Genomic DNA, 25,919 nt, shown 5'->3' with positions numbered 1-25,919 from the left:
TGTAGTATGCCAACATTTTTCCATGCACTGTAAATTGTGTAATTATATTTTCATTTTACACCTTTTGTATCTTTTAGTGATTGCTGGGATACTAGAAAATTAGGCACTTTCCTAACAAACCTGAAGGACATTCTGAATCTCTTCCCCCCCAAACCTTTTTTGACTTTAACTCTTCTTTCTTACTTTTTCACTTACTTCTTACTTTTGATAAACTTGTGGTTTATATTTTTGTTGTATATATTTTATATATTTTGCTATATTTTAAGGATGCTGTCTTAAAACATCTTTACAATAGTCAATGCATTATCATCACAATGACAGATCCAGAAATTTCCATATACATAATTAACCACTTAGAAAGGGGAAGTTGGATTGAGTGCTCTTGGTAGAACTATCTTTCCATTGGGCACTGATAGAACTCACTGTTTTGAAGCTTTTGGAAAGTATACTGATATGATAATGTGGATTACCACACAATTACACTCAGAAACTGCAGCTGGTAATCTTGGTTGGGGATCCTTACTCTTTCTTCATGGATATCTAAGAGAACAAACTTAAGGAAACCCAAGGGAGATGCTCTATCCTCCATCAGTGGAGCTTCACAGGGCGTTCAGACTCACTCCCTCCCCTGATAAATTCCCATCCTGAGGTCTAATCTCTCGTCCTCAGAGGGCTTTGCAAGCTGGGAAACTGACTAGAGACTCTCAGCCTCCCTAGCAAGGGACTCTGTTTCAAATTTATCTTACTTCTGTTCTCTCTTGATCCCACTGAATATGTAATTTTATTGTAAGCCAAAAGTAAAACGTTTATAAATGAAATGTAAATAACCAGGATCTGAAAGACTTCATAGTTATTATTTCTGGTGTCATAAACTGTCCAGTCATTTAATAGGGTGCTGTTTTTCCCTGAGGAAAAAGGCACAATCACAGATATGAATGTAAAATTGAGGGGAAAGAAAACTTTAAATAACTTTTAGGTAAAGTTATAAAATAACTATAAATATTAAATATATTTAAAGTGTGGGAATAATCATATATTCTCTGTTCCTTGATTGATCTTACATCTGAGAAAACAACAAGTCTTCTAAATAATTCTCATTCATTGAAAAAGCAAAAAGAGTAGGAAAATGGAAAGGGATGCAGTGTCCCAGTTCCCAAGCATTGCACACGTGTTGTCTCTTTTAAACTCTAAAGCAAGGTCCCCAAAGAAGATATTTTTACAGATGGAGCAAATAGAGGTTCAGAGAGGTTAAGTGACATGTCCATGGTCACACAGCTGGTGAGTGGAAAGCTGAGCATTAAACTCAGTTTAGTCCTGCCTCAAAGTCCAAGCTCCTCCCCTAAGAGAGATTAACATACAGTTTAATAAACACCACATGAAATGCCGAGAGATGCTCTAGATTTTCCCAAATCCCACGGCAGAGCAGAAAATAAATGAAAAGGAAAAAACGCACAGACTTCCAGGCATCCACGGCAAGCAGGAAATCATACTTTCCCATGAGCTGGGCTTGCCAAAGAGCATTTGCAGGGAGCCTGCCTGCCAGGGCCCATTTGGGCTGTGTGTCCTCCAGGGCCCTTGCATCCCTCCTAAAGGCATGATTCACTAAGGGTCCAGTCTTCAGCCCCTTTATGTACCATGGCTGGAATTCAGACTCACAGGAGGCATTTCTCAGGCAAGAGGTTGCCAGAAGCTTCCAGCCCCTGCATCTCTGATTTTGTCTCTGTGATTTTTTGCTGAGGTATTTCAATGGAACATAAGCCCGGTCCAGCACATCGGTGAGTTACGTGCAGAACATCCTGCCCAGCGCCACGGGTGAGTGCTTATGTATACGCACAGCGTTCACATTTCCAGCAACGCTCAGGAGCAGTTCAGTCCCATAAGGGTCCCTTGTAATGCTGAGGCTGTTGCAGGGGAGAGGCAGGAGGTGTGCCTCTCTCCAGCCCAGGCACTTTATATATGTTCCTTTGAAGCCTTGGAAACTGGAAAATGAATCACCTTTATGACTTGGGTCACTTGTGCCAGAGTGACAGCCTTCCTGAAAGAGGCTTTTCTCACCCAGGGACGGCATCTATGCCTCCACCCCTCCGCACACACACACCCGCAGTCCCCTTGCAGATGGAGAAGCAAGCAAACAGGTCCCTAGCTTTGGAAACCTACCTTCTGAGTCAACCTCTCTTGATTCAGTTTATCTTTAGCAGCTTCTGAAGATGATGTTTTCACTAAGGGTATGCAACAGCTCTGCTGGATTTTGAACTCCTGGTAATGGAACAACCCCCACCAATGATCCCTCCAACAGTGGGAAAGGACCACTTGAATCAAGCATCCACCATACACACACCAGGCACTTGATTTAATTCCCACAACCCTTTGAGATAATAGCATAAGTGTCTTTAGGCATAAGAAATTAAAGTAGCCGACGAGTCAAAACTGAAGTTAAGTAATGGTCCCAAGGCATTTTCATTCACAATTCAGTATTCTTTCTGCTACAGCACACTAACTTGACTCATTCACTTCCACACACTCAATCACTCTTTTATAAACTCGTTCAATAAACATCATTTGAGTGCCCATTATACGCTACATATGGTGTGAAGCACTAAGATGCAGCAGTGAGCAAGACAGCCCAAGTTCTCACTGAGGATACAAAGTACTTGGGAGAGAAATATGGTGAACAAAGAAATAGAATTGTGTTGTGCAGAAACAGTGCAATCAAATGTGTGTAAACATACAGCAAGGACACACACTAGTCTCGGGGAGATGAGTGGAGTCAAAGAACAATTCTCTGAATAAATGACGCCTGAAAGATACCAAGCAAAGATGAGCAGTGTGGGCAAACAACGAAAGAGGAAAATGCTCATACAGAGTCCCCCAGGCCTAGAGGGGTTTGTACTGTTCAAGAAACTAGAAGAAGTTTAATTTGGTGGGAGTGTCTCCTGATTGCTCCAAATCACGACTTTTCTGATAAATGTTAGCCAATAGTCTCCTCATCTAATGAGAAAAATTAAGATAGGGATTCAGTCCAGAAGTCACTTCCCTCAATAAAAGTGTCCTTTTGTCAAGAGACGCCTCTGTATAAATAGCACCCGAGACCAGGGAAAAGAGTGACTTCAGGCTCAATAAGCAGATGACAATTCTCATTAAGTCATTAGGAAGGAAATGAGTATAAAGGTAACCTCCTGACCCCCAACAGCCATCCCATTTATCAGTGGTGCCCAGCCTTGCTGGCACCAGGGACCTGTGTCATGGAAGATCGCTTCTCCGTGGATGGGGTGGGGTGGCCTGGTTGCCTATAGGGCACAGACAAGTACTGATCTAAGCCCAGGGGTTGGGGACCCCTGGAATCTATCACCAGGGTTTTTAGCCACTGCATAGCTTTTCTTCTTAACTCCAGAATGGATGGCATTTAAAGGTCACTCTTTATGTGCTGAGAATCAGGCATCTTAATGGATATGCCCTCCTACCCCAAAACCTGAAGTTAACTACTTTCGGTGAATCCTTTTCTAGTCCTCTAATATGAAGTTATCTTCATCCTGTCCTTCCTGGATCCCACGAAAAGATAATGTATCTGCCTTCACTTCTGTTAATCCAAAACTCCATTCTAGAGGGGAAGTCATTCTAGCTTACTAGAGCCTACTAGAACTCCATTCTAGTAGGAAGAAAATTAACATTTATTGGGCACCTACTATGTGACTGCTGCGAAGTCGCTTCAGTCGTGTCCGACTCTGTGCAGCCCCACAGACGGCAGCCCACCAGGCTCTCCCGTCCCTGGAATTCTCCAGGCAAGAACACTGGAGTGGGTTGCCATTTCCTTCTCCAATGCATGAAAGTGAAAAGGGAAAGGGAAGACGCTCAGGTGGTATCCGACTCCTAGCGACCCTATGGATTGCAGCCTACCAGGGTCCTCCGTCCATGGGATTTTCTAGGCAAGAGTACTGGAGTGGGTTGCCATTGCCTTTTCCTACTATGTGACAACCACCATTTAATTTCACCTCATATGGCAGGTGCAATAATCCCATTTTCAGATGAGAAAAATAAGGGCTTGAAAAGTTCATGATTTGTTTATAATCACACAGTAAAAGCAAGAGCAAACACTTGAACCCATTTTGTTCTGAAGCTCACGTGTGGCTTTAGGACTCAAGATGTTTAAAGGCAATGCCTATAAGTAACTGCCCAGCCTTGAAATTTAGCTGCATGTGGAACTCACTCTCCTTCCTAGAAATCTATCTTTAGGTAAATTATTAGCACCAGATCTGAAACCCAAGTATGTAAAGGAGGTCCAGTGATATTTTAGTGAACGATCCAGATAGAATGAACATATATAATGAAAATCTGGTTGGAGAATTTGACTTTCAAGGCAATGAGAAATCTTAGGAGAAAGCATTTTATTTTCAATTGCACAATATTCCAATAGATAACTCCTTTCATAATTACTTTTAAAAGAGAGAACCACATGAGCATCACATGACAAAATTCCCTCGGGAGAGATTAATAAATCTCCTTTGTTACTGTCATGGTGAATTAAAAGACAGTAGGTCTCAGACTTGATCAAGCTTGGCTTCTAATTCTGCCTATGCTATTTCCCAGATGAATCATATGAACACATTGCTGAACTTCCTGAGCTTCTGTTTGCTCTTTCATACATTGGTGATAAAAATAGCAAAATGAGGAGTTACTTTTTAAAAAAGTAGCACATAGTAGGCTAGTAGGTATTCAACAAATGCTCATCTCGTCCTTCCCCTTCCAATAAACTCATCATGTATTTAATAGTCTATATTGACTTATGGTTTTATTGTGATAATTTCCATAATTATAAATAATACCTAGCACTCACATACCACGGTAGCATTTGTAAAGTGTTTTCAAGCTTGCTATCTTATTCAGTCATGACCTAGATATTGATACCATTGCTTTACCCAAATTTTACAAATGAGGGAATCAAGTCTGGAATGGCAACATTTCTTGAGGAGGGTCAAGAACAAGAGCTCTGGGATGCCACTGCTCATGGGAATACTAGGCCTTGCTCTATGATCTTAGACAAATTATGTAATCACTCTGTAACTCAGTTTACTCCTCTTCAAAATTGAGAATAATAATGGTACTTATTTCACAATGTTGGGAGAATAAGTTAATATAGTTATGTGCATGCTTAGAACAATAAGTATTCAATTAATGTTATATATTATTTTTGTTGCAAAAGAAGAGTTACCACTTGAGTGTTTGAGAGGATGAAATAAGGCAATAAATAAATTCATACATATAAAGTATTTGCACTCATTTCTGACATACAGTAAGGATTCAGCAAGTATTACGTGCTATTATTGTCCCATGTGACTCAGACAGTAAGTAGAAAAAGTGGTTTTTGACTCAGCATCCTCGGAAGTTAAAGCTACTATGGGTGAGGAGGGAAAGGATTGAGGAAGCGGCAGTGGGAGCCCTGTTACGGGCCAAGCAAAGTGTAAACATCTTTTTAGCCTTGCTTACCCACTCCAGTGTTCTTGCCTGGAGAATCCCAGGGACGGAGGAGCCTGGTGGGCTGCCGTCTGTGGGGTCACACAGAGTCAGACACAACTGAAGCGACTTAGCAGCAGCAGCACTCTATTCTCCCAACAATCTTATAAGACATAGAGCCATAACAGAGATTTTGGAAGTTCTGATGCATTTCCCCTACAGTTTCTAATCCTCAAACAGGAAAAAGATAGGTTGTTTTATTAACTTCCTGTAATAAAGATGTGTCCAGGGAGGCTGATGAATTACTGCCTCACCTGACTCTCTTACTCAATGCTCCGAGTAACAGTCTGGTTCCCACCATCTGCCAGGTCTCCATCCCCACTCGCTGCAACCACGACAGAAAAGCACAGGCTTCTTTTCTATGTAAATCAGGCTTTGATTCCCTGACTCCAGTGCATCTGGGAGACAAACCTGCTCTTTCTAGGAGCCCTCACTCAGGGTGAACTCCAATCAGAAGTTGGAAACTGGGCCAGGTGGGAGCCTTGGAGTAAAAGGTGTTTTTGTCAGAGGGAATCCACTGAAGCCAGGATTTTGTTGCTTTTGACAGGGAGCCTAATTAGCCTTTAACTCTTTAACCACAACCTTGTCTTGAAGTACGGACAGGAAATTAACCACCAGCGCTCAGAGCCACATGGAAGAAATTAAAGCAATGTCCGCCTTCACGAATCCTCTTTCAAGGCAAAATAGTAAATATGCATTATATTTAACAATCGTGTTTCCCTGGAGCTAAGCATGGGTTTCAGTGAAAATACTCTGTAATGTGTTTTTCAGAATGCTACCCTGGAATTGCAAACAGGGTCTTTTGCCCTCAACCCTAGCAGAATGAACTGCATAATGATAAGGACCAGAATCAATAAATAGGGCCTGATTTGTTATCCAGGATTTATAATTCTTCGTTGATAGTAAAACGGAAGCTTGATTAGGTGTGAAGATCATTTTCCTAGTTTGGCTCTTTTCCAGTCTTTGGTGCTGGCTTAGACAAAGGTCAGGGTTGTATAAGGCTCAGAAGAAGTGGCATTGTCCTGGCTGTATCACAGACCTATTGCACGTTCAGTGTTTCTATCACGGCAACCTTCATTTAGTTCATCATATGTGTTTGTAATATATGTTCATCATAGTTTATTCATATACGTCCATGATACATAATTTATTCTTTTATATATAGTTTATTCATATCAGTAAATATATATTTGTCTAAACATGTTTATATGAACATATGTTTATATTTGGTGTGTGTATGTGTATATATGTATATATATTCCTGGATGTGGGAAAGAGTTGTAGAAATTAGTTTATTTATAGCCTCATGAAGTCACTGGTGAAGTCATTGTTTGCTAGAGCGAAAAAGGGGACTCAGAGATAGATTATCTAAGTCGAGGGATTTTTCAAATGCAGTCCCTAAAGGCCTGGAGTTCTGTAAAGGAGCTACAGAAAGATACACATTTAGATGCATTTGTACCTAAATTTGACGCCTAGTTGTGGCACTCACTAACTTCATAACCCTGAGCAAGCTTCTGCCTCTGTATAATGGGCATGATAACAATTTTGTTATAGGGATGTCATGAGTCTTATATGAGTTGATCCATGTAAAGTATGTACCACAGAGTTGGAGTATGGTAAGTGATCAATGAATACTAGTTCTAACTATGTACCTACAGCTCTGTTTCTCTATGACCATGATTAAATATCAGTATCCCTGGAAGATTATGCTTGAAATAAACTACTCATTTGCTGAGAGATTTTTAAAAAACCTATTAATCCTGTTTAATATACTGTAGTATATATGTAAGGAAGATTAAGTTCAGAAAGTGGAGGTGACATTGTCAAGGTCATAGAAAGACTGTGGTCTATTGTTAAGAGGAAGGTTCCAGGAAAGATTTGGGCTTGTTGGTTTAACCAAAGCTCACTGGGACTGGTGAAGAGGTTATTGAATAAAGGAGACTCGAATTTAGTCTTTTTATTGACACTAGCCTCCCCAGTCTCCACTCACTTATGAAAGCTCACAAACACACACACAAACTCCCCACAAACTCACATGCATACACATGCACAAACATGTACGCATATACTCACTGATTCACATGCAGACACACACGTGATCTGGGTGCAGAGCCTTGTGTTAGCCGGTTAGTTGCGTCTGACTCTTTGCAACCCCAAGGACTATATAGCTGCCAGGCCCCTCTGTCCATGGAATTTTCCAGGCAAGAATACTGGAGTGCATTGCCATTTTCTTCTCCAGGGGAATTTCCCAGCTGGGTACAGAACCTGGGTGTCCCGCTTTGCAGGCAGTCTTTACCATCTGAGGCATCAGGGAAGCCCTTGGTAAGCTGTTTATTTTTCACTTCTGCCTCGTATTCTGTAAACTTTCAGGCATATCACTCATCAGATTGATCTTGTTATGCGTGGTGGGACAACTCTACCAAACCAATCAGTGTGCCTAGGATGCCCACCTCCCCGATTCTCTCCACTACAATAAGTTATTTACAAGTATTATTTCCTTTAATTCTGGGCAGGTAGAGAGTAGCCACATATGCTTTTTCTATAGGCATGGAAACTCAAACCCATAAAAGTTAAGCAAACTGCCCAAGTCCATGGGGTCTCAAAGAGCCGGACATGACTGAGCATCTAAGCACAGCACAACACATGCTAAGATTTAAAAACAGGTTTGTGTCACTCCAAAGCCCCTGCTCTGCTCCAGAATTGTGTGAGTTGAGATCCCAATTCATTAATTGATCAAGGGGGCTCAGTTAAATGGGTTTCAACTAAAATCTACAAAAATAAAAACAGAATGAAAGGAAAAAAAAACACAAGGGTGCATCACAGAGTGTTATTTTGTTAACACTTAAGTACATATGCATGGCTTTGTGTGCTTGGGATAGGCACATAAAATAGATTTTGAACTCTAAGTCTCAATTAGAAAATGTTGAAAGTTAGTACCTTATTAATCTATATTGCCAGGGACAGTCCAGTCATTCGGTGCCAAGCTTCCCAGGAACCTTCCAGGCAGAATAAAATGCTTCTGCACGTGTTTCCCACTCCTGTCTTATAACCCTAACCAATGTGCACTTCAGTCTTCCCCCAAAGCATGGTCACGTGTATATGGAGGCTCTCCTACTGTGTTTTCACTCTCCACCACTCCATGCCTCCTGGAGCACCTGGGGAGATGGACACCCGAAGAGTGTTTATTGCTTTCAATTTGACACAATTGAAAAGCGGAGCCATGTGTCAATAAAAGCTAAATGCTCCAGGTTCTCCATCTCCTAGATTTCTCTCTTTTATGACCTAGCTTGAGATCATTTCACTCTTCTTTAGTACCTACAGCAATAACAGGCTGAGGAAGAAAACAAAGACAAAAGAGAAAGAAAGAGAGGAAGGTTTAGAATTAATCATTTGGGTAAGACGCCAAAAAGCAGAGAAACAAAACTATTTACTAAGTATATGTTTTGATATAAAGGAGATATAAATAACTTTTATCCAAATGATCACAGGCCCACCAACTGTCTAAAGTTAATAATTAATAACTGAACATAATTGGCTATATTCAGAGGTTATATCCAAGGTATACACTTGAAATAATGTTAACAAGGAGAAAAAAAAAAAGAGAACTTCCCACCCCCATTTCCTGTGCTATCCTTTGGCCAAACACAGAAAGTCAGCCCAAATTCTGCCTCCTGAGGCTAGAGAGAGTTTGACTGCAATTTTTTGGTTGTTTATTGTTGTTTTATTACTCTCCATTTTCACACGCTTCGGCAGAAGGGAAACGGAAATGCTGAGTACCCTGAGCTCATTCTCATGAGAAGCCACAACAAATGCTGATAGAGCAGAAGTCCCTGGGGCCATATTTTCCCTCGCTCCATGTAGGAGGAACATGCTTGATGACATCTTCTCAGATGAACAAGGAGTTCTTAATTTGGAATCAGCATTGACCAACCAGGCTTTGGAAAATAAAGCATTTTATCACTTGGTTGTGGACATAATCCACAGGACTGACATGGATTCATTGTACAGACTTCTCGGAGAGCGTCACCTTATACAGCCTATCGTTTATTATTATTAATCACTGTACTGTCTATCTATTGTTATTATTTACACGGCTCTGATTCTGTGAAAGGGTGTGAAAATGGAGAATAATAAGACAACAGTAAGGTTAGCCTTGTCAGAACTTAGAGGGTAACCCCTCAGGGCAGATGGATGGGGCTGGGGTAGACCTGTGACTCTGGAATATTTCACACTTCGTGATATACGACACTGCAAGTTTACAGAATTAAATTAAAGAAAATTTTTAGTTATACAGGAAATATTTTCATTCAAATCTCAAATCCTTCATTATTTTAATCCATGGAATTGGCTTCTTTTTAAAAGAAAAATGTACCGGTCTGAATTAAATTTGTGATGACCTTGGGAATATAATGATGTCAGAGTACACCCGTCCTTCCATCTCCCCATGCAATGAGTCACTACCTCCCAACCCAGCTGACTCTTCCACTTCTACCCTGATCACTAGGTTCTTAGTCCAGCCTCTATACTCTTTCAGATACTTTTCTCAGTTTCTCCAGACAAAGGATCGTGAGGAGAAAATGGAAAACAGTGTTCATGGCCACTGAAAGTGGAATGGTTAACAATTAAATAAAATGCTAATGAATTTTATGCAGTACTTGAGGTTATTAAAAATATTAGAACCAGGAAAGTGGCCCATGATAAATTCAGACAGAAAAGATTCAGAATAGTTGTTTAGTATGGTCCTATTATTATAAAAATAAATAGCCACCCATATACTTTATGTGTGTGTGTATATGTGCTATTGTGGAAGCTATGTATCTTTGTGTGTATGCTTGTGTGTATGTAAGATTAAAGGGGGTATAAAGTTAGGCTCCCTAATTTCAACTAAACATACATATGTTTAGGAAAAAGTTTAGAAGTAATTTGTATACATAATAATATCTGTGTTAGAGTGGCAGAGTCTGAACGTATTCTCTTCTTGTTTCAAATACAATCCTACTACTTATATGATATACAGATGAATTGTAGATAAAATATTGATATGTAGATGAGAGAGATTAAAGTAAGGATTAACTGTACAACTATAGACAAACTCCTAATGTGTCTAGGACTCAAATTTACCTTTTTGTCACATGAGGTTGTAGGCTAAAAGATCTCCATATTTTCATTCTCCTGGGGTGATTCCTGATTCTGTGGATAATAAGAGTGTATTATAACTAATTCTCTGATTCTAGACTAATTCTACTTTTACTAAAAGATATTCCCTGTGTATCACGGGAGAAAAATGTCATGGACATTCTTACTCACTGAATATGAATGCTGCATGGAATAGTTAAGGTATTTCAGAGAAAACACTCAAGTTATGGTTAGTGCACACACCAATAGTCTTTTTAGGAACTTGTGAACTGATTAGGTTATACATGCCGTATCTTTGTATTGCCTTTGTCACAGACTGTGGTAATAGCTCTAATAGACTGATTAGCATCAACATGTTAATAACTCTTGGGAGTTGGTGGTAAAGCCTTTGGAGTAATCTTAGGAAGGATGGATCTCACTATGTATTTCTCCTGTTTGAACGCTCTGAGACATATACAGCAAATTTTATCATGAAATGCAAGGTCCTGTTCACACTTATGACTTCAGGCCCTAGCATTCAATGACATGAACGTTATAATGAAATTTCTTAGTTCCTCAAACTTGTCAAACCTCTATGCTTCTGCAGGCATTACTGACTCAGCCCAGAGTGCTTCCACATTCATTTTGCAACTGATAAACTTCCACCCTTTAATAGAAACACTATAAAGCTAACAAATTTCTATGTATCTTTACATGCTTGATGAAACATAGCCTTGTCTTCAAAACACTTTCTGAGCTTCTCCTTCTCTCCATCCCCTCCAAGTCCCTGCATTTTGTTAGTGAACCATCCTACTCGATCCTAGCATTTTGTTAGTAAACCATCATCATTGCCCATTTCCTTCTATGTCAGTTCCTAACAGATACCAGGTACTCAAGAACACACTTCCAAAAATATGCATTTTCATATATAAGTAATGAGATTAAATGTCCTATATATTTACATGATATGCATTTAATTTACATATAAACTCATAGAGAAAAGACAAGCAAAATAAAGCAACCAAAAGAATCTGCAAGCACACATATCTCTGAAATATGTAAATACACCAAGTGTTTATTAGCTTAGTTCAATGCACAGTCCAAAGTTCACACTAGCTGACTTTTGCCCAACAGGAGCAGAGGAGTTGAAATAAATGCCATTTTTGGAATAACGCTTATTTGACTTTTGCAAGAATCCTCAAAACTGGCTGGATAATCATGACATCTTAGAAATGTGTAATGATTTTTCCTACTCCCAACCTTCATCAGTACACTGTGAAACAATTCTTAGGCATCATGATTTCCTCACAGTTTAATGGGCTTTGGGGGAGAAGGCTTTCATTGTTAAGTCCTATTTTAACCTTCCCATCCAAGATGTAGACAAGGTGTATTGGTGTCCACAACCTCCGCTATGTCCTGTGATGGAAGTCACCCCTCCCCATCAAGACCACATTGTTAGAGCTTTTCTCCCTGCTGCAGACCAAGACCAAGTCATTCCCTCACCAGAAAAGGAAGAGAGAAGCACTGCTGGATGTTAGATTTAGTCTCCAAATCATTAGCAAGACCAAAAAGAAACCAAACAAACAAACCTAATGGAATTTTTGCCTTTACAGCTAACTCCTCCAAGTTATCATTCTAGGGTACTGGCGATTCAACTTGGGAGTAGAATTCTGTCTCTCAACTGGAAGCTAAAGTAAGATCTGTTTCCAGACAGCAGACCTGAAATTAATACCCTGCAGATGGGAATACTCTGTCCTCAACCAGGAGAGCAATACAGAAGCTAAAATAAAATTGCCAACTTTCACATGCTTTGAGAGGGGGAAAAATTAATATTAAATATGATCATTGATTTAATTTTTTAAAAATATATGCAACATTGAAAGCATGAATGTGCATGTATTCTTAACTCTTTTTTGTCTGTGAATGTTTTTATCTTGATGCATATATTAAACTTTATCTTATTTCAACAGGGGCAATGTTTACAATGACATGATATTAAAAACAGTGACAAGCAAAGGGTAAATGGGAAATGAAGACAGGGAAAAATGAGAAAGAATCCTAGAACCAGACGTATGATTCACATACAAACTATATGCCATAGAGCTTCCCTGGTGCCTCAGATGGTAAAGAATTCATCTGCAGTGCAAGAGAACCAGGTTCAGTTCCTGGGTTGAAAAGGTCATCTGGAGAAGGGAATGCTACCCACTCCAGTATGCTTACCTGGAGAATTCCATGGACAGAGGAGCCTGGAGGGGTACAGTCTAGAGAGTCACAAAGAGTGGGACACGACTGAGCGACTAATACTATATGCCATAGAATTTCAAATGTTTCAGGAAAACTAGTGTCTCTGGGTCTAGGTGTCCTACCATGCAACATAAAGAAGCAAATGTGGTAAGTGTGAAAATGTTGATTCTTAGCAGATAAAAGTAAATCAATAGCCAGAAGAATCCAGCTATTCTAGATATATAGAGACTTGCGAGAACTCTTTCTCACTTCCTAGAGGTGACTATGTACCTGAACCAGGTTTATAATAACACCTACATATTATAAATAGAAAAAGTCTGCTATGTCATCAGGACACGGAGAAAAGCAAAATACCAAAAGGCCATTTCTTCTTAAGTCATTTATTATGACGGTGGACAGTACCTAGTGTTTGGAAAAAAAAAAAAATCTATACACTGCTAGAACCAGTGTTCTGTCTCATTTGGCAAATAAATAAAAGAAAAAGAAAAAAAAATTAAATTTAAAAATATCATGGGGAAAATAAGCATTCTTTTATTTACTCACTCATTAAATACTTATGAACTCTGTGTGGTTCAAAATAATACACAAATAATTTTTTAACTGATCTCACTTTTTCTCAAATGTAAAGACTCAAGTACATTTGGAAACCTTTATTTCACAATATCTGCAGCATATAAGGTAGAACAGACAACCCTCAAAACCTCTTCCACTTCAAACATTATTTGATGCTGGGTGATAAAACTACTGGCAAAAAACTGAGTATATAGAATGAAGGAGTATATCTTGAGGGTGGGATTGAACAGGATTTCCTTGGACAGAATCATAGTTTTCACAGTATAGAAAGAAAAATGGCACAGTTCAGCTTACTGCCTAGTATGTTGTACTGTTTTTAATTCAATCTACTTTGCAAATTTATAGGTTATTTTGCCTCAGAAACTAAAATTATGTCTAATATGACAGCCAGTGAAGAAGCCTAGGTCTTTTGGATTCTGAAAGACCTGGATGGAGTTCTAGCCTTTTCATGTAATAACTATGTGATCTTGGCAATTTATTTAATCTCTGCACAATAACAAGTTACCTCAATTGTTATAAAAGAAGCAACAATGAAAAGTACCTACAAAAGTTTAATAGGAGGGGAATTCTCATCAAATGTTTCTTTCCTTCCTTTATAGGAGTTTTATTCTTATATAAAAAAAGCTGATGTACATTTAAGCCTTCATTTTATAAATATATTCTCTAAAACTCCTTATAAGAAGCTAGAATTAATTGTAAAATTAAGAATACATGTAAACAGAGGAACATCTTATGCTTTTTCACAGCAAAGGCACTTGATTTTAGCTTCTGAAGCTGTAGTCCTTGTTAGTTCCTTGAACAGTTTCCTGAGCGAAAATACGCAACAGAGACATTTTGACCTGAGTGATATCACTTTCAACAGAACAAAGATGTTTATAGTATTTTAAAGCTATACAAAGATGCTGTATAGTATTTTAGCATTTGATGCTGGGAGCAAAGTTTAAGAGTTCTGAATATACATGAATAGCCTAACTTCATTTACCAACATCTCCTTTGAAAAGGTGAACTTGATATGTTTTAAAATTTCATGCCCTTGGGTCTTATTAAGATGGCTTACCTGAATGTAACACATTTAAATCTGCTTTATGTAGTGCAACAGTTGGGCTTGTATTCTCCTTTTTCCCTTTCTTCATTCCCTCCTCTATTTCCTCCTCCTCTCCTTCCTATTCCTCCTTCACAGAAAAAAAAAAAAAAAAAATTTGCTGATGGAAAGCACTTTAAGGAAATACTTGCTTAAAAAGAGATAACTTCTAGGAAGAAAAATGAGTCCAGAAAAAATTAAAATTTTAAGGAAAAAATACTCATTAGAAATCAAAGACTTCTAAATAAGGCATCTTTTTTATTAACAGTGATGGAACTAGTGAAATTATAAAAATTTAGTAGTCAGGACTGTCTTACTATGATGAAACTTGCATATTCCTGATGTCACAGAAAGCTATATAACTCTTTAGGTAAATAGCAGGGAAATGAATATGAAGAGCTAATAAGTCATTCATAATCTTTGACCTAATAATTATAAACCTAGGGATTGCTTTTTTTTTTTTTTTTTTTTTTTTTGAGAATGCCAGCTATGTACCTAAACTTATGTTAGGTGCTACAAAGATGAATCAGGCAACACCTCTGTTTCAAAACATTCATATCAAAATGACTTTAAAGGCTGTTACATGAGACAAAGAAGGATACTACATAATGATCAAGGGATCATCCAAGAAGATGACATAGCAATTGTAAATATAAATGCACCAAACATAGGAGCACCTCAATATATAAGGCAAATGATAACAGCTATAAAAGGAGAAATCAACAGTAACAATAATAGTGAGGGACTTTAACACCCTGCTTACATCAATAGATAGAGACAGAAAAAATCACTAAGGAAACACAGGACTTAAGTGACACAGACAGACTTAACTGTCCCAAAGATGCAAGGATTCTTCAGTATACATAAATCAATGTGATACATCATATTAACAATCTGAAGAATAAAAATCACATGATCATCTCAATAAATGGAGAAAAAGCTTTCAACAAAATTCAATATCCATTTAATATAAAAACTTTCCAGAAAGTTGGCATGGGGGAACATATCTCAACATAATAAAGATCATATATGACAAACCATAACAGACATCATTCTCAGTGGTGAAAAACTGAAATCATTTCCTCTAAGACTAGGAGCAAGACAAGATGTCCACTCTCACCACTTATAGTTAATATAGTTTTGGAAGTCCTAGTCACAGCAATTAGAGATGAAAAATAAATCTAAATTGGAAAAGTAAAACTGTCACTGTTCACAGATGACATGATACTTAGAAAATCCTAAAGATTCTACCAGGAAACTATTAGAGCTCATCAATGAATTTGGTTAAATTACAGAGCACAGAATTAATTCACAGAAGTCTCTTGCATATCTATAAACTAACAAGGTACCAGAAAGAAAATAAAGAAAGAATCTCATTTCTTTTTGTGCATATATTTTTGTCCTATCTAAAAACTACAGTATATTCTTCATGAATTTAGTTTTCTAAAAATCACCTTCAAAATCCAGTTTTGAAATATAAGCCAAAGACAGCTTAGGAGCTTTTAGAGGGATAGATAGAAATTAAAAAAACCCTGGGAAAATAATATCTCTAGGTTTCTGATGGAGAAAATGGGAGTTTTTACATCTGCCCTAGTTTAAATGTATTTTTTTAAAATTTATTCATTTTGGCGGCACTGGGTCTTTGATGCTATGTGCAGGCTATTCTCTAGTTGGGGTGCATGGACTTCTCAATGCAGTGGTTTCTCTTATTGCAGCACATAGTCTCCAGGGTGCATAGGCTTCAGTAGGGTGCATGGGCTTAGTTGCTCCATGGCATGTGGAATCTTCCCAGATGAGGGATTGAACCCATGTCCTCTGCATTAGCAAACAGATTCTTAACCACTGTACCCTCAGGGAAGTCCCTTAAATGTGTTTTTTGGATAGCAATCAAATTAAAAAAAAAAAAAAAGACTAGTGTTTTCAAGTCACTGGGACACTAGAACAGGAAATCTAAAATTTTGCAAACATACTATAATCAGAGACAACATGCTGTCCCACTGTCCCTTTGCTCTGTGTGTGTGTTAGTCACTCAGCTGTGTCTGACAGTTTGCAACCCCATGAACTGTAGCCCTCCAGACTCCTCTGTCCATGGAATTCTCCACGCAAGAATACTGAAGTGGGTTGCCAGTCCCTTTTCCAGGGTATCTTCCCAACCCAGGGATTGAACATGGGTCTCCCACACTGCAGACAGATTCCTTACCATCTGAACCACCTAGGAAGCCCCATCCCTTAAGTAAAGAGTCACAAATATGACAAGTAGGAGGACGCGGAATGAATATGATTTCGATGGAGACACTGAAAAAGAATTAGCTGTATGCTTAATGAGGTATGTAATAACATGATAGAGAATTCTGGCAATATAAAATCTATATATCCTCATAGGGGAAATGTCAAAAAAGGGGAAAAAAAACTGTAAATTGCTACTTCCATGTATCATAGTTTTATTGAAAATTATAAACTCATTTTTCTTCCCTACCATACAATAATTGCTTTAGGGAAAGAACTACACCTTTAAGTATCAGTTAATCTGCATCATTTAATGAAGTTTTTGCCACATAACATTTTTCCATTAAATGTTTCTTAAAGGAAAAAAAAAAAGGAAGGAAGGAGGGAGGGAGGGACGGAGGGCAGGAAGGAGAAAATAAAAGGAGAAACATGAATGAAAAGAAAGGAGAGTGGGGTCAATGCCAATGGAGGTTGGGGGTCCTCAGGACCTGACGGGGCTTCAGCTTTGGGACCTTGTAGTGTCCAGTTCATGCTGAATGGAGCTGGTCTCCTCAGGACCTGCTTGGAGGTAGTGCTGCTGAAGGAGAAAATCATCCAGAGGCCCCAAGACTACTGACAGTGATGGCTACTGGTAGACTCTTCCCACAGCGCTTCCTCATAGCACATGAACTCCTACAAGGACAACGAGCATCACTACTTCCCTTGAACTTGAACTGGAAAGAGAAGGTAAAGGAAAGGAAGCAGAGGAGCAAAAGATCAAAACTGGAGTCTTGTCTCTTGTTATTAGTGCTTAATTTAAGATCAGTACTTAATTTAAGATTGAGGCATAAAGTGATTACATGACTTGATCATCACCTTAAGGAGATCAAGCCCTGAGCCTTTGGAGTGGGAGCACTGACTCCAAGACCCTAGACTACCAGCAAACTAACCCCAGGGAGTATCAAATAGTAAGAACTCACACAAAGGAAACCACTTGAATACAAGACCTGCCTAACCACCAGTAGCACCATGTGCCTCATCTAAACAACAAACAAAACAAAAATACAAACCTAATCATCAGCAGACAAGATTACCACCTCACTCATCCTTGCCATCAGAAGAAAAACAAGCAAACAGACAAAAGACTCAGCACAAATCTCACCCTATGCAAAGCTCACACGAACCAGTGGACAAACCTCAGGAGGGCAGAAACCAAAAGAAACAAAGAATTCACCCTTGAAGCCTGGGGAAAGGAGACATCAAACACAATAAGTTAAAAAAAAAAAAAATAATGAAAAGACAGAGTAGTACTACACAAATGAAGGAACAAATTAAAAACACAGAAGTCCAAGTAAATGAAGAGGAAATGGGCAAACAACTTGAAAATGAATTCAGAATAATGATAGTAAAGATGATCAAAAACCTTGAAAACAAAATGGAAAAAATTCAAGAATCAATTAACAAAGACCTAGAAGAATTAAAGAGCAAACATACAGAGACAAACAATATAATAACTGATATTAAAAATACTATAGAAGGAATCAAAAGCAGAATAGCTGAAGCAGAAGAACAAATTAGTGAACTGGAAGATAAATGATGGAAATAACTTCTGAAGAGCAGAAAAAAGTAAAAAGAATGAAAAGAAATGAGGAAAGACTCAAGACCTCTGGGACAATATCAAACACACCAATATTTGAATTACTGGGGTTTCCAGAAGAAGAAGAGAAAAAGAAAGGGAATGAGAAAATTTTTGGAGAGATTATAGTTGACAATTTCCCCAACATGGAAAAGGAAATAGTCAATCAAGTCCAAGAGATGCAGAGAGTCCCATACAGGATAAAGTGAAACTGAAAGTTGCTCAATCCTATCTGACTCTTTGAGACCACATGGACTATACAGTCCATGGAATTCTCCAGGCCAGAATACTGGAGTGAGTAGCCTTTCCCTTCTCCAGGGGATCTTCCTGACCCAGGAATCGAATGGGGGTCTCCCGCATGGCAGGTGGATTCTTTACCAGCTGAGACACAAGGGAAACCCAAGGAGAAACATGCCAAGACACATACTAATCAAACTAACAAGAACTAAACACAAAGAAAGAATATTAAAAGCAGCACGGGAGAAGCAACAAGTAACATACAGGGAAACCTCATATGTTTAACAGCTGACCTTTCAGCAAAACTCTGCAGGACAGAAGGGAATGGCAGGATATATTTAAAGTACTGAAAGAGAAATATCTACAACCAAAATTATTGTACCTAGCAAGGATCTCATTAAAAATTGATGGAGAAATCAAAAGCTTTTCAGACAAACAAAAGTTAAGAGAATTCAGTACCACAAAATCAGTTTTACAACAAAAATTAAAGGAACTTTGTCAAGAAATACAAGAGAGGAAAAAGATCTACAAAATCAACCCCAGACAATTAAAACAATGGGAATAGGAACATATATATCAATAATTACTTTAAATGTAAATGGATTAAATGCTCCAACCAAAAGACACAGACTGGCTGAATGGATACAAAAACAAGACCCATATATATACTGTCTACAAGAAGCCCATTTCAGACCTAAAGACACGTATAGACTGAAACTGAGGATGAAAAATTATATTCCATGCAAATGTGAAGGAAAAGAAAGCTGGAGTAACAATCCTCATATCTCACCAAAAAGACCTTAAAATAAACAAGATTACAAGAGATAAGGACAGACACTACGTAATGATTAAGGGATCAATCCACGAGGAAGACATAACAATTGTAAATATCTATACACCCAACATAGAAGCACCTCAGTACATAAGACAAACACTAACAGATATAAAAGGAGAAACTGACAGTAACATAATAATAGTAGGAGACTTTAACACCCTACTCACACCAATGGACAGATCATCAAAACAGAAAATTAATAAGGAAACACAAGTCTTAAATGATACATTAGATGAGATGGATCTCATTGATATCTTCAGGACTTCAATCCAAATGCAGAAGAATATGCCTTCTTCTCAAATGCACATGGAACATTCTCCAGGATAGAACACATCTTGGGTCACAAATCAAACCTCAGTAAATTTAAGATAATTGAAATTGTATCAAGCATCTTCTCTGATCACAACGCTGTGAGACTAGATATCAGTTACAAGAAAAAAAGTGTAAAAAACACGAACACACGGAGATTAAAAAGTATGTTTCTAAATAACCAAAATATTACTGAAGAAATCAAAACAGAAATAAAAAAATTTCTAGAAACAAATGACAATGAAAACACAGCAACTCAAAACCCATGGGATTCAGCAAAAGCAGCTCTAACAGGGATGTTTATAGCAATACAATCCTACCTCAAAAAACAAAAACAAAAACAAAAATATCAAATAGAATACCCAACTTTACATCTAAAATAACTAGAAAAAGAACAAAAACCCCCAAATTAGTAGAAGGAACAAAATCATAAAGATCTGAGCAGAAGTAAGTGAAAAAGAAATGAAAAAACAATAGTAAAGATTAATAAAATGAAAAGCTGGTTCTTTGAGAAGACAAACAAAATTGACAAAGCTTTAGCCAGACTCATCAAGAAAAAAGAGAGAAGAATCAAATCAACAAACTTAGAAATGGAAAAGGAGAAGTTACAAAAGACAATGCAAATACAAAGGATTATAAGAGACTATTATGAACAACTGTATGGTAATAAAATGGAAAACATGGAAGAAATGGACAGATTCTTAGAAAAGTTCAATCTTCCAAGACTGAACCAGGAAGAAATAGAAATTATTAACAACCCAATTCCAAGCACTGAAATTAAGCTGTGATCAAAAATCTCCCAAAAAACCAAAAACCAGGAACAGATGGCTTCACAGGAGAATTCTATCAAACATTTAGAGAAGAGCTAATGCCTATCCTTCTAAAACTCTTTCAAAAAATTGCAGAGGAAGGAACACTTCCAAACTCATTCTACGAGGTCACCATCACTCTGATACCAAAACCAAATAAAGATAGCACAAAAAAAGAAAACTATAGGCCAGTATCACTGATGAACATTGATGCAAAAATCCTCAACAAAATTTTAGCAAACAGAATTCAGCAACACATCAAAAAGCTCATCCACCATGATCAAGTTGGGTTTATTCCAGGGATGTAAGGATTTTTCAATATATGCAAATCAATTAATGTGATACACCATACTAACAAATTGAAAGATAAAAGCCATATGATAATCCGTAATAAGCCATAATAATAATAGATGCATAAAATGCCTTCGACAAAATTCAGCACGCATTTATGATTAAAATTCTTCAAAAAATGGGCAAAGAAGGAACCTACCTCCACATAGTAAAGGCCACATATGATAAGCATACAGCAAACCTTATTCTCAATGGTGAAAAACTGAAAGCATTCCCCCTAAGATCAGGAATAAGATAAGGGTGTCCACTTTCACCACTATTATTCAACATAGTTCTGGAAGTCCTAGCTACAGCAATCAGAGAAGAAAAAGAAATAAAAGGCATCCAGATCAGAAAAGAAGTTTTCACTTATTTGCAGATGACATGATACTGTACATAGAAAACTTTAAATGTAGTATCAGAAAATTACTAGAGCTAATCAGTGAATTTAGCAAAGTTGCAGGATACAAAATCAATACACAGAAATCACTTGCATTTCTATATACTAACAATGAAAAATCAGAAAGAGAAATTAAGGAATCAATCCCATTCATCATTGAAACAACAAAAAGAATTAAATATCTAGGAATAAACTTACCTAAGGAGACAAAAGAGCTGAACACAGAAAATTATAAGACACTGATGAAAGAAACCAAAGACTACATAAACGGATGGAGAGCTATTCCATGTCCTGGGTAGGAAGAATCAATATTGTGAAAATGAATATACTACCAAATGCAGTCTACAGATTCAATGCTATCCCTATCAAATTACCAATGACAGTTTTCATAAGACTAGAATAAAAAATTTCGCCATTCATATGGAGACACAAAAGACCATAAATAGCTAAAGCAGTCTTGAGTAAGAAGAATGGAGCTGGAGGAATCAACCTTCCTGACTTCAGATTATACTACAAAGCTGCAGTCATCAAGACAGTTTGGTATTGGCACAAAAACAGAAATACAGACGACCAATGGAACAAGATAGAAAGCCCAGAAATAAACCCATGCACCTATGGGTACCTTATTTTTGACAAAGGAGGCAAGAATATACAATGGGGCAAAGACAGCCTCTTCAATAAATGGTGCTGGAAAAACTGGACAGCTACATATAAAAGAATGAAATTAGAACACTTCCTAACACCATACACAAAGATAAACTCAAAATGGATTAAAGACCTAACTGTAAATGTAAGACCAGAGACTATGAAACTCTTAGAGAAAAACATAGGCAGAACACTCGATGACATAAATCAAAGCAAGATCCTCTATGACTCACCTCCTAGAGTAGCAGAAATAAAAACAAAAGGAAACAAGTGGGACCTGATTAAACTTAAAAGCTTTTGCACAGGAAAGGAAACACTAAGCAAGGTGAAAAGACAACCCTCAGAATGGGAGAAATTAATAGCAAATGGAAACAACTGACAAAGGATTAATTTCCAGAATATACAAGCAGCACATACAACTCAATGCCAGAGAAACAAACAACTCAATCAAAAAGTGAGGGAAAGACCTAAACAGACATTTCTCCAAAGAAGACTTACAGATGGCCAACACACGCATGAAAAGATGCTCAACATCACTTTATTATTAGAGAAATGCAAATCAAAACTACAATGAGATATCAATTCACACCAGTCAGAATGGCCCTCACCAAAAAGTCTACAAACAATAAATGCTGGAGAGGGTTGTGGAGAAAAGGGGATGCTCTTGCACTGTTGGTGGGAATGTAAATTGATACAGTCATTATGGAAGATGGTATGAAATTTCCCTAAAAACCTAGGAAAGAAACCACCATAAGACCCAACAATGCCCACTCCCAAGCATATACCCTGAGGACACCAAAATTGAAAAAGACATATGCATACCATCGTTCATTGCAGCACTATTTCCAATAGCTAGAACGTGGAAGCAACCTAGATGTCCATTGACAGATGAATGGATAAAGAAGTTATGGTGCATATATACAATGGGATATTACTCAGCCATAAAAAGGAACACCTTTGAGTCAGTTCCAACGAGGTGGATGAACCTGGACCCTGTTATACATAGTGAAGTAAGTCAGAAAGAGAAAGATAAATATCATATTCTAATGCATATATATGGAATCCAGAAACATGTTACTGAAGAATTTACTTACAGGACAGCAATGGAGAAACAGAAGTAGAGAATAGACTTGTAGACATGGGGCGAGAGGAGGAGAGGGTGAGATGTATGGAGAGAGTAACATGGAAATTTATATTACCATATGTAAAATAGACAGCCAATGGGAATTTGCTGTATGGCTCAGGAAACTCAAACAGGAGCTCTGTGTCAACCTAGGGGGGAGGGTTGGGGGGGGAGATGGGAGGGAGGTTCAAAAGGGAGGGGATATATGTATATCTATGGCTGACTCATGTTGAAGTTTGACAGAAAACAAAATTCTATAAAGCAATTATCCTTCAATAAAAAATAAATAAATTTAAAAAAAAAAAAAGAAAAGAGAGGAGAGGAGGGGGAGAGGAGGAGGATGAATGGAAGGATTAAGAAATATAGCCTAAAAGAGCTATTTTTATTTTGGATTTGATGTACACACATAAAAACAAAAGAAGAGCTGCATCAGGTTGTGGTGCAGCAGGAGAAGGAAAATGAAATAGTATTTCTGGCCACAGATACAGCAGATGGCTCCAGGATGGGTGGTCAATATTATACTATAGGGAAAACTTCAAAGATCATTGACCTAAATTCCCATCGTTCCTGAACTACAGATCAGGGATGTTCATGAAATTGTTTCTTTTCAAAGTGTAAGGAGATATAGAAGTAAGAGGGCTTATGATAGAAACAAATTTTCAAAGATTAAAATGGCTCTGTTTTCTTATAACCAGGAAACTAGTCTGAACACCTCTTCTCTCCACCCAGTGGAAAGATTATACCTTTCCTTTCCAAATGTCTTACTTTATAATGTATTGCAAATTATCCACTCAACTCAAATCCTTTGGTGTGTGGCTCAAAAATTACTTCTGTCATCTAGTGATGACCTCCTCCAATTCCTAAACAGCAAAAAATCCTTACCTGGCCTCGCCTGCACTCATGCACTCACTTCCTGAACTCATCATCTCAAAAAGACCATCTTCTGTTACTCCGTATAGAGGAAGACTCTCCCTGGGATGCCTGACCTCTGAATCCCTCTTCCCTTACATAACCCACAAACTTCTCATTCATCAACACTGTATTCAATCTGCAATTTTTCTGAAAAGGCTTCCTTAATTCTCTAGCAAAGTACCCCTTCCTCTTCAGAGTGTCAACAGAGCTTTGCTTAATTGACATGCTTTCAAATAAACAAGTGGAAAAGGAGTGCATCAAAAAATAAAAGGAAGGATGCCCATCTTTTGTGAAATCAGACTGTGGCCATTTTTTAACAGTGAAAAACATCTTCATTAGAAGTTTGAATAAGACTATAAACATAGCAAACCCAAGTTATAATATTACATATTTTTGATTTGGGATGTACAAGAACTGAAACGTGAAACAAACTTCAAATGTAGCTCACTCTCAGCAGTACATGAACCTGAAAGCATCCACCTTATAAATTCTGATCCTACGTAGACCTCTGGAAGTCCTAACTTGCCATTACTGCTAGTTCTCTTTCTGCACTTGCTCACCAAAATGTAGTACTTTAAAAAATTTTGACAACTCATAATTTTGTTGAAGGAAGGAGGGACATCTTCTTTGCTCCATGGCTGTACAATTTTCTCATTTTTAGATTTTCAAATACTCATTAAACCTGGACTTTGGATCTCAAGACCTGGGTTTGAGTCATGGCTTCACTGTTACTTGGGTGTCCTTGGGCAGATAATCTTACTTCTCTACAACTTTAGTGTCCTCTCCTTTAAAATAGGGAAAGTAATACTGTCTGAAAAGTAGTTTCTTTCTCTCCTCCTTTCTATCTTTTTTAATTTTCAAGAGCTGTAGGCCAGGCACTGTGCCCAATGCTTTCCATGTAGAAACTCATTGATCCTGGCCGACAGTGCTTACAGCACTTACAGTCTAGAGTCAGAAAATGCATGGGAAGTGCTTTGCATGATGCCTAACACACAAAGAACACTCCTTGTATGCTGGCCATCATAAATTTTCACTGATTCTTTTTAATTTAGGCTAGAAGACCCTGATAAGACAAAGTTTCCCTAGTCGCATCCTCATTTCAAGGATGGAAATGGGGCAGAAGGACAAATGGTGCCCGAAAGATAGGCAATAGGCTGAGCTCTTCAACCTCTGACTTTGGTTGAGCTCCCTTTTCCAATATATACTTTTTTTGGCCTGAAGCTGTAAGGATATGGGACTGCCTGGGAAAATTTTCCCCAGTAAATGTGCATGTGGCCAGTATAAACAGCACTCAGAATGAGGGGACCTTTTACTGTCGCTTTTTGGAAGTATAAACTTGGGTAATTTGCTACTTTAGGTAAATCTTGTCTCCTCTTTGGCCTACCATAATGTACATTCTAAACTATTAATATAATGTATATAAATTTCAAAACTCAAATTCAGTCTTTAAGGATAGGGGAATGCCTCATCAAAAAAGCTTGTAATGGATTTTTAGGAAATTCCTGTTTTGTTATTTGTAAACCTCAAATATTCTCATGTTATTTTTCACTTCTTGTTTCCAAATCCACATAATTTTTCGGAGGATACAGAAATTAAGAGCTTCCAGTTTTAAGACTTTGCTTTTATTGACCGTTTCTCTTTCCTACTCCTGTGTTATTTTACATCGGGATAAATTTTATATTACAAATAGGTTATGACAATCTCTTTATAAAACCAGCAACCTGTTTCAGAGTCAGGTTTATCACCTACTACAACAGAAGCACCTCAAACTAGTGGGTGAATCTTGCCACTTGATATGTTCTGGGACAATGACTTTCACCAAGTAGAAATGTCATACCTGCTTGTATAACTCTGCACAGTCCCCATAATCCATGAATCATGCTATTGCTGCACTACTTCTAGAGCAAATAACTTGGGAAAGAGCACGTGTTTTGAAAATTGTTAAAAAGGAAACTGT

Source organism: Muntiacus reevesi, chromosome 12 (genome assembly GCF_963930625.1).
Source record: "Muntiacus reevesi chromosome 12, mMunRee1.1, whole genome shotgun sequence".
Taxonomy (NCBI): domain Eukaryota; kingdom Metazoa; phylum Chordata; class Mammalia; order Artiodactyla; family Cervidae; genus Muntiacus; species Muntiacus reevesi.
Note: the sequence above shows the minus strand (reverse complement) of the source record.